A 13,392-nucleotide genomic window follows, 5' to 3' on the forward strand; every position below is an offset into this window, starting at 1 on the left:
ACTAGTGTTAGCCTCAATGCTACATGCGCTCACAGACTGTAAATCTGAATACCCACTGAACTGTATCCAACAGAGCAATTAGTGAAAAGATTTGAGGAGCACATTCATGGGTTTCAAAATGATGAGAAATTAAGACTATTGCCATAACAATATACAAGGAAATATTACATCTTTTGGATGGGAAGAAAGTCCTTAAAATGTTGCAAATAACAGACACTTGAAACCTATGTATAGTGCCTTAACCTAAACATATTCAAGTAAAAGTTAAAGATAGCCTTCTTGCTCCTTCCAGTGAACAACAAAAATCAGTATGGAGAATACATCCAAAGCCAATACTACTATTATTATCACCCCAACAGCTACATGTTGCAGTGTGTCCCCCATCACTGCTGGAATTAAAGGTGCATTGTGTAACTTTCCTGGTGGATGGTTGGTCAAATGCTTTTCTCCATGGAAATGTTATTGCTTTATTTGGAACGTTTCACAGTTAGTGTTGAGAGTAAGACATTATAAAAGTAACAAATTACTGTAATGCATTGCTTTTTGTTGTAACGCAGTAATGTAAGTCATTAGAGGGGAAAAAATTGTAATATTTTACTCGGTACAAATGTCAGTAACGCTCATTATAATGCATTTTTAACCTGGATTGAAGCGGTGGGTTTTTGTTTTTTCTTCATACAAATTTGCTAAAATCAACACGATATTGTTACGGTTCCGACTGTTGGAACTGTAACGATAGATCGTCGGGTGACAACGGGCAAAAGGATCGACGCAGAGCTCCATGCCTCACAGGGCTAATTTTGCAGCTGATGCCTGATAGCACTTTGCGGACACCCTGCTCCACAGGCCTGGCGTTCTATTAGGGACGGTCCTAGATTTCAAGTCCTAGTCCAAGATTAGTTCTGTTTTGGTCCTGGTTTAGTCCTGGTTTAGACCTGGTTTAGTCTGGGTCCAGTCCATTTACAGCATCTTCGCACAGTTTTTTTGGTGAGAGTAACTTAAAAGTAATGCAATAGTCGTGTAATACCTTACATTTTAAATGGAGTAATATTGTAATGTAACAAATTACTTTGAAATGACAGTAACAAGTAATAAATAATGCATTACAATTTCCCAACAGTATTCACAGTATGGCATTAAACCTTTGAACCTTCATGAAAACCAAACCAAACCAAGATGTGTGAAACCAAGTTACAGGTCAGACCTGTGGAGAGACAACCCCACTGACTGTCAAAACTTTTTCTAGGTATTTTTAAGGTATAAAATTACCTGAAATTTAATAAATGTAATGTAGAGCTGTTTAATGTCATACTGTGGAACATGCAAAGAAACAAGCAGGTGACAGACCCTCTGCCAGAAAAGGTACACAGTGTACCTTTATTGATAATGATCCCAGTTAAGAAAAAAAAAATCCAAGTTTATCCAAATTTAAATATTACATCCATTAATATCTTTCAAAAATGATTTACCTCTAGCACAAGAACACGGTCAAGTTTAAGTGGCTGAAACTGATCAATTTTGGATCACCCCGTGAACCCCCCTGCCCTGGGACAAGACAAACACCTCTGGGCTCCAAACGCACACAAACAGATGAGCATAATAATATGCAACACTTACACAATACTCCAATGACACAGGCCAACACAAGTCCACATAAACTGTTGTCACTCAGAGCAAGGTCGCACAATGGCAGTGTAGTTGCTCACAATGGAGCCGTTTGAATGGGCCAAACAATTCCACTCTTAGGCTTGTGAACGCAGCCAGATGATGGGTATCCCAGGAGACTGAATAGGCGGCTCTCCCTCCTACATGCTCGCTCCTCGGGCCCAGACTCTCTGCATGTACACAGCCTGCTATTATGGAAGCAAACATCTGATTTCAGCCTGGAAACAGCAGGTCATTAGCATACTTACATCTCAGTCTCTCGCAATTTTTGCTACTTATTTTGCTTATTTTGAATTTGTTATTACCGTTTATACTTTTCATTCCTGTTATTATAATATTTTATGATGTGATGGTTTGAGCTACTGTGTCCAAATAATTTCCCTTGTGGATCAATAAAGTTTGTCTAAGTTAGTCTATACAGGCTACAACAAGCAATGCAATGAAGTGTTTGCAAAAAATGACAGATATTTGAATTGATCCAGAAATTTCATATAAATAGAGGAAGAGAATTTTTAAAAAGTATAGGTTTTAGTCATTTCTAATCATCAATGATTTACTTGGGGTTTTCATTTAAGGAATCCAGAGCCAGTCCTCTGTCAAACACCCAAAGTACTGTACCCACAGTTTGTGAAACCTACATTTCATCACACCACAAGATGCAGTTGCTCCACAAATTCCCATTTATTCATCATTCATCTTTTGTAGAAACTTTAGAGTGAACTTATGTAAGTGTGAAAAGATGCAACACAGAGACTAAAATCTACAAACTTCACAGGGAACTTTAGAAAAATCTCAATAATCTCCCACATCCTCCATTATTTGTGTGCCACGCTCCGTTCCCTCCAAAAAGATCCCCTATTCTCCCAGTATAAGAGCGATGACAAACGGGATGACTTTGGAGGGGTGCTTGGTTTCCCTGGTAACAATAACGAGGGCATTGCGTGGTAAATCCAATTTGCCATGGTGCTCTGAGTCATCTGAAGTGCGTGTGTGAGTGTTTTGAGCTTCATAACTCTAATGGGCAAGCCTCTTACAGTAACTTAACTTTTTGTAAATATATGTAACCTTGACGTGAAGTGGAATCAGGTATTGTTTTCTTAGGTGCATACTCCATCTATTAAGCCCCAAAGTCCCCACAGCTCACTGCCATAAACTATTAAAACTAGCAATCTGAACTGTTGGTGAACCCATTCCAACTCCTGCCTGGAGTTAGTAACTTTTAAATGCTTTTTAATGCTTTGTTTATACTGCATATTACGAAATTATACCTCTTGCAAAATTAATGATATTTATAATTAGTACATCATGTCTTTTGCCATGGCACCTGTTAGTGGATGTGATGTGTCAGACAGCATGTAAACATGTCACTGAGCTGGACTAATAAACACACAAACCCTGCATATATGAGCTCTTTTCACAAACCAAAAACACTCTGTTCCAATTTATGATGTCATGTGGTAAAACAGGAAGTGCTCCACTGTGTTAAAACTAAAACTAAACTCCATACACCTTCACAAGAATCATTAGGACAAATTCAATCTCTACTCAACTGAAGATAAAAGGAGCTGTTAACTTGAAAACTGCTTTATAACATCACAAGGTGGTACAGAACATTTTGAGCTTTGGAGATGTAAACAGACTAATAATAAAGGATTACTCAAACATGTGTGATTGAAACAAAACATGACTCCATGCATGTTTTTAGTGAGGTAAAAACTTTTTTAAATGCCTTAAAACTCTCAAGAGTCAATTTTGAGTAATATAGAACCTTTAATGTTTACACTTGTAATATAAACTTAAAGTCTTAACTTTCTTAAAATGTTTAAATGGCAGTGAAAATGAATACCTACTGTAATATGAATGTCTTTTCATTATGTGGTTGTAAGTCTTGACTCGTCGGCGGTACATTGTGCTCAAAGATAATCCAGCAGGACTCCTCCTAGTTGGACTGTGGCTGTTTCTCCTTTTGTGCTGTCTCCCCTTCCTATTTCAGTCTCTCTTCTCCCCATCGCTCCCTGCCGCTATTGTGCTATGTCTTCGCCACTTCCACAATTGGATCCTTTTCTTTTGCTCTGAGCTTCTTTACTGTTGGGCCAGTGTGCAGAGGCCAGTGAGGGCATCAGACAATGGCACTGATAGACCCACTGTTCACCAGCTGTGTGGAGCGGCACCAGGAAACTGCAGGCTCTTCATGTTGTGGTGACCGAGGCGCTGATGGTTCGAAGCTCAGAGGAACACCTGGAGAAGACTGATAAGCACTCAAGCAAATGAATCAGCTGTCCGCGCCGCGATGCCCCACTGTGTTCCCCCGATCTTCCCTCTGACCCCCAAATCAAATCAAACCAATGCACTCAAGAGTAATGTAAAAATAAACACACAAGACTTTCAGGCTCACAGCATATTGGAAAAGAAAATAGGAGGTGAATCCCAATGTTTTTAAATGTAACAATAACTGCAATATCATGATATCATATAGTCAAAGGTTTCACAATAATATCGAGGGCCATCACAATATATTGAATTACAAGTTTCTTCGGTTAAATTCATTGTTATGGTGCAGTATCAGCTAAAAAACAGAGAGAACTACATATACCATGCTCCTTTGCTGTGTTTCAGTCCAATCTACATAATGAAATAACGTATACAGCACTTCTTAATTTAAATAATTTAAATAGCCTCCACAAAATTTCACAATACATATTGTACAGTGAGATGCATATTGTGAAGGGATTTGGGCATCATTCTAGTTTGTATATGCTCTATTGTCTTATATATATAGGCAACATTGAATCCAGTACAGTATGATTTTGGGAAGAGTAAGAGCTGTTGGCTTCTCATTTACCAGTACATAAGAATAAGACTGATGCACAAAGCCTTCATTGTATGGATCAAAATGTAAAATCTATGCACAATCATTTTCTCATTCATCCAAAATCATAACCTTGACCCACTTTGCATTTCTTATTATATTCTAATCTATTTAATACTATTTATTTTGCTCAATCTTACAAAAAACAAAACAAAACAAAAAAAGAAAACAAAAACTGCGATATCACTAAAAATAGCCTTCATAATTAGTGATTACAGAGAAGACAGCTCACATAGCTCCTGATTTGTGGTTGTATTAATCTTGTTTTAGCTAATAGCAGATAACCAGAGCAAATAAAAACACTACAGGGTGTGACTGTTTAGAGGCAAGAGACCTGAAAACCACAATTTCCTCTCCCATGCTCAACACTTATCTGAACATTTAACCCAGACACACCTGCGGGATAAGAATGAAGAAGTTAGCGGTTCTCACAGAAAAACAATAATGAATATAAAATGAACAAAGTGAAGTGAAACCAATTACAATTAATAATATTTTACTATTTCAATAAGTAATGGTAGAATATTGATATTTTAGCAAGCATTTCTATCTGGTGCTCGGATACCAATTTGAGGAAGGGAGGATAAGAAGTTTCTCAAAATTTGGGTGTGGACCTGGAAGGAAGATTGGCCAAGAGTGTGTAACAACATTAGTTCATATTGCTCTGTGTTTTTCTCAGCACATCCAGTTCAGCTGGAGGGTTTGCAGAAGTGGGTTTGTGTTTTTTACTCTCTTCCCCAGTGGCCAAAGGCACGGGACCAATAACTGATAACTGACATGACAGCTCTACATGTGCATCGTAAAATCAGCCTCCTAAACCGCCTCCTCCTCCTTTAAATAAAAAGTGAACTGTATTTTGTTGCTTGGCTTTGCACCAATCCACAGTGAAGACATCTGCGATGACACATCTGTCCCTCAGCCTGCAGTACAGCACTGGGCTAGTTACACTCACCATGCATGACCCACTTACAATTTAGCCTTGTCACTCTGCCCTTCATTAAAAAGGTTTATATATTTTTGCTGTATCGTTGTATTTTGTTTTATTCTTGTATCTTGAATCTATACCTTTTCCTCTATCTTTACTGAACTAAGAGCTTCTCTGTGATTCAAGTTTCATCTTATCTTTAATATTAATAATAATAGTGAAAATAATAACTAAAAATAATAAAAATGCTATTATAAGTTCCTTCTAATGTTTGTTTTTAATGTAACTATTTTTATGGTTGAGATCTTGAAGAGCCTATAATATGTCTATTATAAAGGACAAGAGCCTCTTTGCCAAATAAGTAGAAATGGCCAGATTTCTTCATGGCTGATGCCGATTGTTTAGAATACAGAGCAATCAATGACCGATAAGCTCTGCTGATATTTTTGGGCAGAGTTTTATTATTTTCAAATTATGCAGTTTAAATGTACAAAATACTCCACAGCTCCTTTTTACCACAAACATATAAGAGAACGGTGTAGTCACGTTTTGTGGAGCTATCTCTTCATTTTATTGCGTGTATTTTTTTAGGTAGCAGATTGACCAAAACAAAATATTGACCTATGCTGGAGATTTAAGGTCGAGGTATCCAACGTGCTAAAAAAGTGCAAATTTCAGTCTGTCTCCAATAAGTAGTTACTTTCAATAAGTACGCACTTGATCCTATAGCCCGAACTAGGCATTGCTGAATGCATGACTAAAAAACATTTTCTTTGTTATTGAGTCCAAAGTGGTAGCTCCTTCTTTCCGGTTCATCAGCATTTGAATGTGGACTCTCCTTGGTGCAGCCAGCGAGGGTTTAACTCAGGCCAGTCTCAGTCTCCGGCACAGAGCAACACAAACTTTTCTCTCTTCTCAGTGGAAGAACAAACTCGATAGAGGCACATCCTGACCACAGTGAATGCCCTGGGAGCTGCACCGAGGAGGGGGGCAAAAAGGCTGGCAGCACGACCCAGACCAAGGACACGAGGACCATGGACTCGTGTTGCCATCCACTTACACAAATCAGTATTTTAGAAGCAGATTTTTCACTTTTTGAGTTTTGAGATCTTATATTGTATTGGGATTGCATTTTATTTTTTGTGCATTAAAAATACAGATTAACTACTACTCCACTCTTCATCACCTGACTAAACCTCACAGACCAATAATCCCCATCGCACTTGAAACTGCAGCTTCCTGTCAGTTGTTGCAATTTCATAAGTGTCTTGCTCAATGGCTCTATAGCAGTAAACATTTCACTACCTTTATTATAGGGAGAGACTGGTTTTATGAACTGCATACATCTATAAAGAAATGTGTGTTTATTGTGGCCTTTAATTACAGTTAATAAAGATTTTTTAAATTAGAAAGCTAGTATATTATGTTCACTCACACACAAGCCATTATAAATTATTACCTTTAGGATAAATTTAGATAAATTTGTTTATTGTTATTAAACATGTTAATCAAGATCCTGTATTAAACAAAATTGACTCTTGTGAGCTTTAAGCCATATTACAATGTTGTTACCTCCTCAAAACCATACCAGGAGTTGTGTCTTGTTTCATTCACATGTTTGAGTAATCCTGCATTATTAGTCTGTCAACATTTCTAAAGTTCCAAACACTCAGTTCCACCTTGTGATGTCATGTTTAATTTTCAAGTTAACAATTCCTTTTACCTTTCGTTCAGTAGAGATGGGCAATTCCAGGGCTGAAATCATCCAAAATATATCCTAGTGAGTGTGTATGGAGTTTAAAAATAGAATGCAGCATTTCTTGTATTACCACATGACATCACAAGGTGGAACAAGGTGTTTTTAGGCTGAAAGAAGAACTCAACCTAAATATGCAGGTTGTGTGTGTAAAACATGTGTGAATGAAACAAAACAAAACTCCAGGTATGTATCTAATGAGGAAACAACATAGACAACATTTGTTTTTTCCTAAATATAGATCAGAAAATAGCTTAATATGGCCCCTTTAAGACTGACAAACATTTAAACTTTACTAAACATCTTTCATAAGTGCAGTGAGCTTAAAGGTGCACTCACCGTGTAACTTTTTGGTTGGGGGTCCATCTCCTGCTTGTTTCTATGGATATGTCATTGTTCTGCCTGGAATGTTCCACAGTATGACTTTAAACAGCTCTACCTATTCAGTTAGAGGTGGCTGTATAGCTCAAAAATACCTAAACTGAGAGCAGGGTTGCATCTCCACAAATCTGACCTGTAACTTGGCTGGTTTGGTGTCCTTAAAGATAGAAAGATTTAATATTGTACTGTGAAACATTCCATACAAAGCAATAACATCTCCACTGACAAAAACGTTTGTCGGACCGTCCACCAGGAAAGTTACACAATGCACCTTTAAAGTCTATAGCTCTGTTAAAGCAGCACTATTACTGCTCCATCAGTCATTTAGCCTGAAGAGCTGGGCAGAGAAGAGCACGTGTCACTAACCACATGCACCACTCATTTATCCCCCTCCCTTGCTGTTTCTCTCACGCTCTTGGTTTTATTTCTCTGCGTGCACTAGTGGCCCACGCAGCAGCCATCATCGACTTGAGTGTGTGAAATTACAGAGGAAAGGCCAAAGAGAATCACGTGTGAACTACAACAGCACTTTTATCAAACAGTAAAGAGAGATGTTGAGATGGAGCTGTAAAAACTAGACAGGTAGAAAGAATGGCTGCGTTTCACACTGTAACATGATGATTTTCATTAACTAGAAACAGTGGAGAGATGAGCTGTTAAAAATAGGAAAATATTAGATTTATGTTGGTTGAATAGACCCAAGATGCAAACAAAATGCCACAAAATCCAGATTAAAATGAACGCCATAAAATCTGGGTCTTTAATATATAAATTGTATGACCATCTTGAGATAAAAAATATGGATAAATGGAAATGTGCAAGCCAAACCAGCTATGTTTTGTAACTGTTATTTATCATTTAAAGGCACTACAGAACTAGCCAGGCTGGTACCACCTAGTGCTTCCGCTCAGTTTCATTTCTCTCCAGCGACTAGGTCAGGAAATTGGAATACATTAGATGGTTTGCAAAAACCCCAGAAGTGCAAGTCTGGGCATCAGCCAGTCAGCAAATAGCCATACATTCTGTGTTGGCAGCGATTCTCAAGATCGAGGATTTAAAGCTGGAACAAAGAGAATGTTTGGTAAATTTTATCCATCCATCCATCCATTTTCGTCCGCTTATCCGGGGCCGGGTCGTGGGGGCAGCAGCCTAAGCAGGGACTCCCAGACTTCTTGCACCCCAGACACGTCCTCCAGCTCCTCTGGGGGAACCCCGAGGCGTTCCCAGGCCAGCCGAGACACATAGTCCCTCCAGCGTGTCCTGGGTCTTCCCCGGGGCCTCCTCCCGGTGGGACATGCCCAGAACACCTCCCAAGGGAGGCTCCCAGGAGGCAACAGATTATTCCTACAGGTTTTGGGAAAAGCTTAATATACCAGTTAGACCTGTTAGCCGCGCATTACATACATAATGACCAAATAGCAGCAATGGGTTAAATAAAAAAGTACCCGCCCACTGTCGAGCGAACAAATCCTAATGCTGCGAGGTCAGACGAAGTGAAACCGGCTGTTGAATCGGGCTACTACAGAACAGCTTTGAAAAAACACAAGGTCAATATTATGAGATGTTTTTGGCCAACATTGTCCAGTAAATCTTCTTATTATGCCAGTTAATAGATGGCTGAACCAATTCTACCAAAATGTTCAATATTGCCGTCAATTTCCGATACTAGTATAGGGTGGGTGCATCCCTGATCACAACCAAAAGAAAATGCCATTTGACCACTAATATAGACAAAAGTGGTAGTATTATTCAGTATCTTTTTCTCAAAGCACTATACAGATGCATGTCCACAACATGCCAAAAAAAAGTGGATCATTTATAGTACATGTCCCACATTTTGAGAACCACTGGCCTAGTTTCTGGAGGTATAAATTCAAAACAATGTCTTCTGTCAACATAAGTAAGATGAAAGGAAGCAATAAAGTAAATGTGAAGAGGTCAAAGGTGAGGGACAAAAAGACAAATGAGAGTCCAAGTCTGAGGGTCACAGTGCCACAGCAGCACAATCTGCTAAAGTGGTGTGTATTAATCACCACCACCTGCAGATGGGAGGCATCCATTAATACCCCTGTGCTTTTAAGCAAAGCACCAAACCAAACGTTACAGACACGCTCTCTGGAGACAAAGCAGCAGACAGAAGATGCTAGTTCATTATGAGTACAGTGAAAAATGGTTCTCCCTGATGATTAAAGGGTCCAGCAGATGGAAGCAGAGACAATCTATCTCTTTTAGTGTAGCCACAGGAAATCCAAACCTTATTTTTGGCAAAGAGCATCTGGAGGTCAGCGTTATATATGCATGGTCTTTGTATTTAAGATAACCCAAAATTGTACATTTGAATATATTGCTGCAACACTACAACACAATGCAATCATAAAAAGTGGATCCGGGAACTTGAGGGAATTTGACATTTTCAATTCAGTGGGATCTCCTATATTATTTCTCAGGTCAGACTCACAAAAACAACAACACTGCAACAGCATTCATTTGTGCCTAAACATGATTGTCAAACTATAACACATCTACTGCTTCTCTGTGTACACATGTATAATTTACATGTATAAAAGTGATTGTCTTTATCTGAGCACAAAAAGTCAGAGGAAGAGACAAGCTTATATTGACAAACGTGTTGAGGCCCTCTAGTGGTCAATGTGAATATACACACTTAAGGTCAAGTGCATTTCTGTGTTTCAAACTGAAGCAAAAAGAAAGATATTTAGTGTGCCAGTAAATTGGTATAATGGTATGATATTTTTGTCTCTACTGGACGATTGTTCACCAGCCCAGACAAACTATGATGATCTCATAAATGCACTGAGGGATCCATAGGGTTAGTGGCTCAGATAATGTTTAATCAATTTCTCAGATACAAAGCATTTCACTGTATTGATCCTAAAAAACAGCTTGAATCATCATAACATGAAATAATGGGTGAGGAGACCACAACTCCAACACAAATAGAGTAACAATGATTTAAGTATCAGGAGCTACCTAAAGTAACCAATGATTTGACCTTTGACCCACACCAATCTGCTTGTGTCAGCGAAAAAATAAATATTCCCATGACACGAATCCAACATCAGCTATCCCCGGTCACCAACTGAACAATAAGTAAATCATAAGAGCGTGTTATTACTTTAAAGGTGTAACTTTTCTGATGGAGAGTGCATCAAATGCTTTCCTTCATGGAGACGTTATTACTTTGTCTGGAATGTTTCAAAGTATGGCATTAAACTTTTTATATTCATGGAGACCAAACCAGACAAAATTACAGTTCAGGAGAGGCAACACCACTCACAGTCAGAATGCCTGTTTTTCAAGGCATCTTTGAGCAATAAAACCACCAGAAAACCACCTGTTACTGAATAAATGTAAAGGTAGAGCTGTTTAATGTCATACTGTGGAACATTCAGAGCAAAGACATATCCATAGAAACAAGAAGGTGATGGACCCCCAAACGAAAAGTTACACAGTACACCTTTAACTATAGACGAGAACTACAGTAAACATATCAATAATAGGCCTAAAAGACACACCTTCCCGCCCATCCATTTTCCCTTGTCTAGTGTTGCTATCAAAAGAAACAATATTAATAATGCATATTTCTTATCACCGGTTACTGTGAATCAGTCTGGAGCCAAACAAAGCTCAAACTGGTAACATTACAGGTCAAACTAATCCACTCTCCCTACAATCTGATCCCACACAGTCAACACAGATGCCCTCTCAATTAAACATTTGCTGATTAAGTCTTACAAATGCACCCAAGTCTCAACTCAACTGAACTCAACAACAATGGAAGAAAATGTATTTATTTATTTATTTATTTTACTATAATTCAACTGGTTGGTTAAAATTGGCTGAAAACTCAAGAACTCCAAAAATGGTAAGGTACATGGATACTTTGATATTCCTCAATTTCTAGTAGTCTAGTAGAGTCTAGTAGAGAGTAGTAGTAGAGTGAAAAACTACTACACTGTGCTGCTGCTACTATCCAAATCTGTCTTGAACATATCAAATTCAGCTGTGGTAGGTTTCATGTAATTTTGGTTTGGTTTTTCTCAAACATTACATGATTAGTGATGTTTATCTATTCATAGTCTGTGTTTAAAATCTAATCTAGGCAATATGAACTCACTTTTATGAGTAAAATGCCTCTTAGGTGTAGTTCAATGATATTTTACTTAATATTGTTAGGTTGTCAGTATTCAATTACAAAACAAATACTACATCATACCACTACTTCAAAATATGTATTTGTAAATAATTGAAAGTGTAATTTAGATGCCAGATCTGTGTTGGCCATTTAAATCAATTACTCAAAGAAGCAGGGTGTCCATATTTTTGTCTACTCACGGTTGAACTCCCGATGGCGGACATGATGCCTCCATGGTCTCCTCCGTATCCAGTTTAGGCGTCGGGGAAACTCCATGATGCCAAGCAGGTCTCTCTGTGTAATCTCCACTCATCGGTCACTGAGCAGCTCCCCTGTCCCGCTGTTCTGTCCATCCCAGAGACAGATACTGCGAATGGGACATAAGCAAAACCAGATCACCAAATCCAGCTATGATTCAGTGTGTAAGTTCACCAGAGACCTGTTGCAGTAGCAGTTGTCATTGTAGTCTACTCGATTTCCCATTTGCAGGTGGATGTTTTATGCATGAAGCAGTGGAACCCAACTCTCCTCCAGGCCGGGGAGGGACTGGACTATACCTCTCTTTTCGGGGCAGGAGTAGCAGGTGTAATGTGACCGGCTGTTGGAGGGGGGCAGGTGGGAAGACAGGAGGTGGGGCCTGTCCAGCTACCTAAGGAGACACTCAGACCAACACAAAAAAACTGAAAACTTTACTACAGTCTTGCATGTGTTGCTATGGGATAGTGTTTAGTATTTTTAATTGGAGTAGTAAGCAGTTTTTATTTGTAATCTTAACACAATTCCCTTTCTTTAATCACCGTGTGGGTTGTGTAGACCTCTGTTTTTTATTTACGTTTTTGTATTATTTTATTGCTTTTATTTATTAATTGCTTTTTATGGGTTTGCGTTTGTTTGACTTTACTGGTTTTAGTGTTTTAGAACTGGCAAGATTCAACTGAGTATTCATACCCTCTGTTGTATACCTTTTATTGCTTTTAATTTTACCTTTATATAAGCAGCACTTTGGAAACTGTTTTGTTTCTAAAATGTACTATAGAAATAAAGTGAATGTGGATTTTATTTTATTTTATGACATTTGTTGATTTGAGGTTGTTGTAAATTACTTCACAACAGAGATTTGGATTAAGCAGACTCAGATTATTTGGAATAGGGTGCAAAAGCGTTAACAACTCAGAATTACTGAACACATGACAAAGACAGGGCAGTGTCCGTAATGGGCTGAGAAATAAGTGAATTGATCCAAATCCATTTTTGTACAGGTTAGATTAGTGCCTTAGTGGGTATTATTACGTCCTTTACATCACTATTTGTGCTAAATAGGCCAGTTCTACATTTAACTCATCTCCACAAAGCCTTTGGGTGTTACACAGTTGTATGACTTTGTAATGTGAAACCAGCCTGAAACAACACAAACTACAATACATTTAGTCATGGTAGTTTACTATCGAGACTGTAACATTGAAAAGTATCATCACCCTAGGCTGGTCACATAAAAAAAAATTTGAAGTGTGATAAATAGAATAAAGATAAACGATAATAATGGAACAAATTTATGACACTGACACAATAATCCAAGATGGATTTAAACCACAAAACTGTTCTAATTCTACAATATTGTTAAAATTAAGAAATATAAGAAA

This window comes from Boleophthalmus pectinirostris, unplaced genomic scaffold (assembly GCF_026225935.1).
Source record: "Boleophthalmus pectinirostris isolate CB_2022bp ecotype Guang Dong unplaced genomic scaffold, ASM2622593v1 HiC_scaffold_21, whole genome shotgun sequence".
Taxonomy (NCBI): Eukaryota; Metazoa; Chordata; class Actinopteri; order Gobiiformes; family Gobiidae; genus Boleophthalmus; species Boleophthalmus pectinirostris.